Genomic DNA, 6,000 nt, shown 5'->3' on the forward strand with positions numbered 1-6,000 from the left:
GAGACGACCCCCTGCTGCCCTCCCTGGGCTCTCTCTCGGTGCTGCCTGGACCAGCAACGCCCCGCTCTGCTGCCCAGGCAGCCGTCTGGCCGGTCTGGGTTTGTAATCTCCCTGGGGGTCAGCAAAGGGTGGGACTGCACATCAAGAGGCCCAGGCATCTGGGCATCTGGCTGCAGTGAGGCAGGCATAGGCACACCCTCTGCAGAGAAGCTCTCAGCTTCAATCCTCTTATCCTCAATGTGGGCCACGGCCAGGGCTCCTCAGAAGCCCATGGGAATCCCTGCAAGGTGGCTTTGTCTCATCCGCGGAGGTGGCTGATGCGATCGGCTCATGCTGGGGCCAAAAACATGGCAAGAAACGTCCCACTGTCAACCTCCCGGGCAAGCGTGTGCACCTGCAGCTCAGGGCCAGCCCACCGCACTGCCTTAGTCACACTGCAGCCGGGGGAGCCACAGGCTGCCAGCAGGCTGAGGAACAATGCCGTGTGACCTTTCCTTTTGTAAAAAACAAAAACTGCAATTTTTATTCAAATAAAAAAAGGGTAAAAATAAAAGTTAATAAGGAAGAGTGAGTCCCTGGATTGTGATATGATTTCCAACTCACATACTTTCCTTCAGAATTACACACAGGTGCACACATGCACACACACACACACCTCTACACACATACGTGCATGCGACATGCCTTCATTTTCATCTCCATATAGCTGGCAGATGTCAACATTGTCGGTCAGGGCTGAGTCCCCAGGGCCTGCACTTGCTCACGCGTCCTCCTTGTTGCAGTGAGCACCGGGAACTTCACCCACATTCACACTGGCTCAGGGCTGTCCTGAGGGAGCTGCCTGCTTTCCCTCTGCCTCTGGCCTCCTCCCCTGGAGGAGAAACGGCTGGAGCTGCAGGCACCTCTCGCGTCCCTTCTGTGCTGCAGTGGTGCTGGGCACTCCCATGAGGGCTGGCAGAGGGAAGGAAGCCAGGGCTTCCCAGGAGAGACCGTGGAGCTCAGCATGGATGCATGAGAGGCCGTGGAGCTCAGCGTGGATGCAGAAGAGGCCATGGAGCTCAGCGTGGATGCATGAGGGGCCGTGGAGCTCAGCGTGGATGCGTGAGAGGCCGTGGAGCTCAGCGTGGATGCGTGAGAGGCCGTGGAGCTCAGCGTGGATGCGTGAGAGGCCGTGGAGCTCAGCGTGGATGCGTGAGAGGCTGTGGAGCTTAGCATGGATGTGCCTATGGGGCCAGCTGGCCTCTGGGGAGGGCCGTGCCAGAGACAGCCTTGCAGGAAATTTGGGGCCGGTTCTGATAACTCCAGCAAGGGCTGCAGGCTCAGCACTTCTTATTTTATTCCTTTACTCAACTATTTATGATATTGTCAGAGTGGTGGTTCTTTCTTTTTTCCTGTCTGCGGTCTGTGGGTTTGCTGAGTGTGGAATTACCTCAACGTGAGCTCCACCACAGTAAGTCCTCGAAAAGCTGGCAGTCTCTGGCTGGGGCCGGTTGTGTTTTGTTTTACAATGGGGGTCTGTCCCCTCTGTGAATGTTTAGACAAGTAAATGGGCCTCAATTGCAAATAAAATGTACAGATTACAGGCATTATGCCAGTCAATGGAAGAGCAGTTTTGAAAGAAAACCTCAATCTGATAACATGAAATTACAAATAAATATGAGATTGATTCTCAGTTTCTATCTAGGCAATTTAAAATGGAGATAAGAAGCCTTGATTTGATTTTTAAAAAACCAAGCCCCAATCCCCCAATTACAGTAGTGAAATGTTCTTCCAAGTTCAACCTTTTTATTTGCAAGACAAATGAGCTGAAGGCTGAATGTTACCAAGGGTGAGGCATTGTGCTGGGGTTTGAGGGCGACAGCATGGAGAGCGATGTACCTGGCATTCTCCCGCTGGCATGGGTGGGATGGCTCGCTGAGCCTCAGCTCTCGGTCCCTGGCATTCTTCGGCTGGCCTTGTGGGGGCGACTGGCTGAGCCTCAGCTCTTGTCCTGTCACGTGGGTCCCAGGAGCCCCACTGCCACCCCGGCCTGTCAGTATCCAATATGCACTGTGTGCTTGGAGGCGAACTGTCCAGCGGGTCTGGTTTCACAGCTGTGAAGGGCGTGGCTCTCTCCCTGCAGTGGGGTGATGCAGAGGCTGCTGCACTCTGCACTTTAGAAAAATGCCGCCTAGAACAGGAGGTGCTGGTGAGCCGCCGTTGCCCAGCTCAGGGCTGCGAGAGGGTGGGCTTCAGGCTTCCCGGGGGGTGTAATTCTGCCTTTCCTGCTGGGAGCCCTGAAGAGGTCCCCGGTCACATGGTGACAGAGGCGTTCTAGCAAAGTGCAAGGAGTGTGTTTAATTTTTAAAAATTCATATCTCTGGGGGCACCTCCTGTCTCCTTCCTGCCCTCACCCCACACCCTGTACAGACAGGCGGGGCGGCCCCTCCCGCTCCCTCATGGCTCGGCTTACATTATTCATCCCCTGCTCCATTTCATGGGCATTTTATTACAGGAAGGGTCATGTTTTGCTGCCAGCACTACTGACCCCTGAGAGCTGAGAGCCAGGCCACGTGCACACACGGGTGCCTCAGCAACGACTCCCACCTGAGCTGGGGCCAGGATGCGGAGGCTCTGAACAAACGGGAGGAACTGAGCTTCACGGTTCATGTAATTGCCACCTTCTTAGAGCCCACGTCATTGTATGAGTCTTGTTGACTCACATCTGCTCAAGCCAATGGGTATTCCCAGCAGTCAGGCCCCCGTGGGTCCCCCGTGTCCTCTGCCTGGGGGCCGTGGTGGGTATGGGTAAGAGAAGACCAGGCGTCCCCGTGGCCCTGGCCCAGCAGGTGCTGGTCTGAGTTTGGCAGTTTGGCCTGTATGGTCCTCCTGCGGCTTTTGTTCAGGGAGTGCCTCCTGTGAGAACTGGGGCGAAGGTCCCTGCCCTCAACGAGCTTCTTTTGAACTCAGTGTGCCTCGGCCACCACACCCCCAATTCCTCCTGCCCCGCTTTTATGCAAAAAAGCCACAGCTTTTGACTCTTAGAGCTCCACGGGAGGCCCATTCCCTTGGCAGGCCCCAGCAGCTCCTTCCCCCAACAGGGCTGTGTGGTTGGGGAGGCCCCTCTCCTCAGGTGGAATCAGGCCTAATCGCCTGCCCTGATGGCCCTATCGGGTGAGTCTGGAATCATCCTGATCATTTTTCTGGAGGCTGCATGTACCTTCTTCCTCTGCTTCCTCCCCCGTTCCAGTGGGGGCCAGTAGAATCTGGGGCTCTAGGGAGGGGTCCGTGTGGGAGCTCCAGGCAGGTCTTTCTGTTTTGGTTTCTCCAAAGTCTGAACCCTAAGGAGGAAGAAGCAGGGAAACAGGAAGAAAGGGGATTCACAGGCCTGCGCAGAAAACTAGGAAGGGCTTCCCTCGGGAGGACGGGACGGAGAAAGGGTGGCAGAGCTGGAGCAGGCGATCTCAGCAGCTCCCCAGCCAGGCCTCGCTGCAGACTTGGGGGTGCAAGCACCGGACCACACAGCACGCCCACCCTCACTGTGGCTGGAAGATCAGAGGCATGCTGGCCGTGAAAGGCTGCCTGAGCCCCACAGTGGACACTGTGGCAAGTGTGGACCAATGGCCGATGTCTCAGCCCCACCCACTCCGGCCACCACGACACTGCACAGCCTGGACCCAGGCCAGTCCCTGTGTGAGCGTGTGTGCTTGGTGGCGTGTGTGCAGGCCTTGTGTGTGTGAGCATGTGCACTCTCAGTAGTGCGTGTGTGAGCGTGTGCATATGTGTGGGGGCGCCTGTGTGTGTGAGGGAGGCCCACGAGGTTAGCAGGCAGACGGGGGTGGGGGTGAGAGGAGAGGCACTGTGCCCTAAGACCAGCCTTGGGAGGGTGGGAGGAGAGGCGCTGTGCCCTGGTGTCTGGGGCCTGGGCCCGCCCTCCTGGAGCTTGGGGTGCATACTGGGCGGGTTCTGGGACAGGGCGTCTTCCTGGTACTCATGCTGGAGAATCTACTGTGGGCCGCAGAAGGAAGAGGAGCTGCGATGAGGTGTTGCCAGGGCCAGGATTAGGGTTAAGGTTAGGGTTTGCCCCAGAGCCTCCTGGAATTCTGCCCACTCAGCACCATCTTCCAAGGCCTGACAAATGCAGCCTCTGCCTGGAACCACTGTGGACCCCCAGGGAGTGGCTCACCAGCTGCTCCTCTCCGCCCCCCGGGGAGTGGCTTCACCTGCTGCTTCCCCAACCTCGGGGAGTGGCTCACCTGCTGCTCCTGTCCGCACCCCGGAGAGTGGTTTCACCTGCTGCTCCCCCCACTCCAGGGAATGGCTCACCTACTGCTCCCCTCCACCGGGAGTGGTTTCACTTGCTGCTCCTCTTTGCCCGCCCCCAGGAGTGGTTTCACCCACTGCTCCCCCCCGAAGGGAGTGGTTCACCCACTGCTCCTCCCGCTTGCCTGGGAGTGGTTTCACCAACTGCTCCTTCTCCCCCAAGGGAGTGGTTTCACCTGCTGCTCCTCCGCATCACCCCAACCTCACCCGCTGCTCACCCCCACCACCCCCTGCAGGCCTGGCTACTTAGAGAACCACCTGGGGAGCTTCAAACATCCACCCCCTCCAGAGACTGATGTGCGGGGTCCGGCCGGCCTGTGTCCTGAGTATCTGGGTCCTTAGCAGCCCCTGGGGGACCCTCAGGCGAGGCCACGGTTGACAACCCCCTGCCTGATGTGTTGATCGGTCAGTGAGCTCCTGGTCTGCACACGGGCCGGCCACATCCTGGACTTCCCCGTGAATTCTCCAGCAGGGCAGCTGTGTGGTGGGATGCTGTCACCGCTGTCTGCTTTGTCTCATTATCGTCTGTTCTGTTTCTCTTGCTTCTTACTTTAACTATGGATTCTTACAGGGCAGAACTGCACGAGTCATCTTTGCACCTTGTCTAGTGTCCTGCACGTAAGGAAATCCAATACATGTGTGTTGACTGAGTGAAAGATTAACTTAAAAGTGTACATACAGATAAATGCATGCTTTCCCGTTTGGAAGATGTGGTTATGTTTTGAATCAGACTTACCTGGTTTATATCTTGTTTCTCCCATTAGCCAGCTATTTGACATTGAAAAAAGTTACTGAATTCTGCGTGATTCTGTTTCATCATCTGTGAAATGGGCGCCACACGGCAAGGCTGGGATGAGGCAGAAAGTGAAAGTGGCAGCCACAGCGTGAGGCATACAGTAGGCGCTCCATCCACGCTCATCCCATCTCCCAAACCAGCCACAGCGTGAGGCATACAGTAGGTGCTCCATCCACGCTCATCCCGTCTCCCAGACCAGCCACAGCGTGAGGTGCACAGTAGCTGCTCCATCCATGCTCATCCCGTCTCCCACACCCCGATTTGCCCGAAGCCTTCTGAAGGGTGTGGGAAACTTTCAGGAGTCTCTGTTGTTTCTGGGGCAACATCGGGGCTGTGAAAGGAAAATAAAATCTGGGGACTCCAATTCACTGCCAAAGGAACCCTTAAAGCTGGAAGCTGAGCCCTGTGAGGAGAGGCCTTTCCTTGTGTTCCTGAGCAGGGAGCTGCCCAGCAAAGGCTCAGCGTCTCCACCGGCAGCTGCTCTGCGTTCCCCTGGCCTAGTGCAAAGTCCGACTTTCTGAGCCCAGGACAAATGCATCATTCACCATTGTCCTGCCTGTTCCTTTCTCCTGCAATGCATGGGTTCAGTCACGCAACCAAACCTCCCTCTTTCCCCTCCAGCCTGCATTTCCCCTTTAAAATATTGAAACCCTCAAAATCATCTTTGGAGAAAGTCACAGAGCTCTCTCCCAAGTGTGCCCTTAACCTTGGCAAATGAACTTCTCAATGGATTGAGGCCTGTCTCTCATGCTTTCTGGTTTACAGGGCCCATGTTCATGTGGAGAAAGTCAAGGTAGGAAACCTCAGGGCACTTTCATTTTCCTCTAGGCAGGAAGGAATCTGGAATTGGGAAGGACAGCAGGCATTTTTTCTAGCGGTTCTAGCGAATTATCTTCTTACTG

The sequence above is a fragment of the Gorilla gorilla genome, chromosome 14 (genome assembly GCF_029281585.2).
Source record: "Gorilla gorilla gorilla isolate KB3781 chromosome 14, NHGRI_mGorGor1-v2.1_pri, whole genome shotgun sequence".
NCBI classification, from domain to species: domain Eukaryota; kingdom Metazoa; phylum Chordata; class Mammalia; order Primates; family Hominidae; genus Gorilla; species Gorilla gorilla.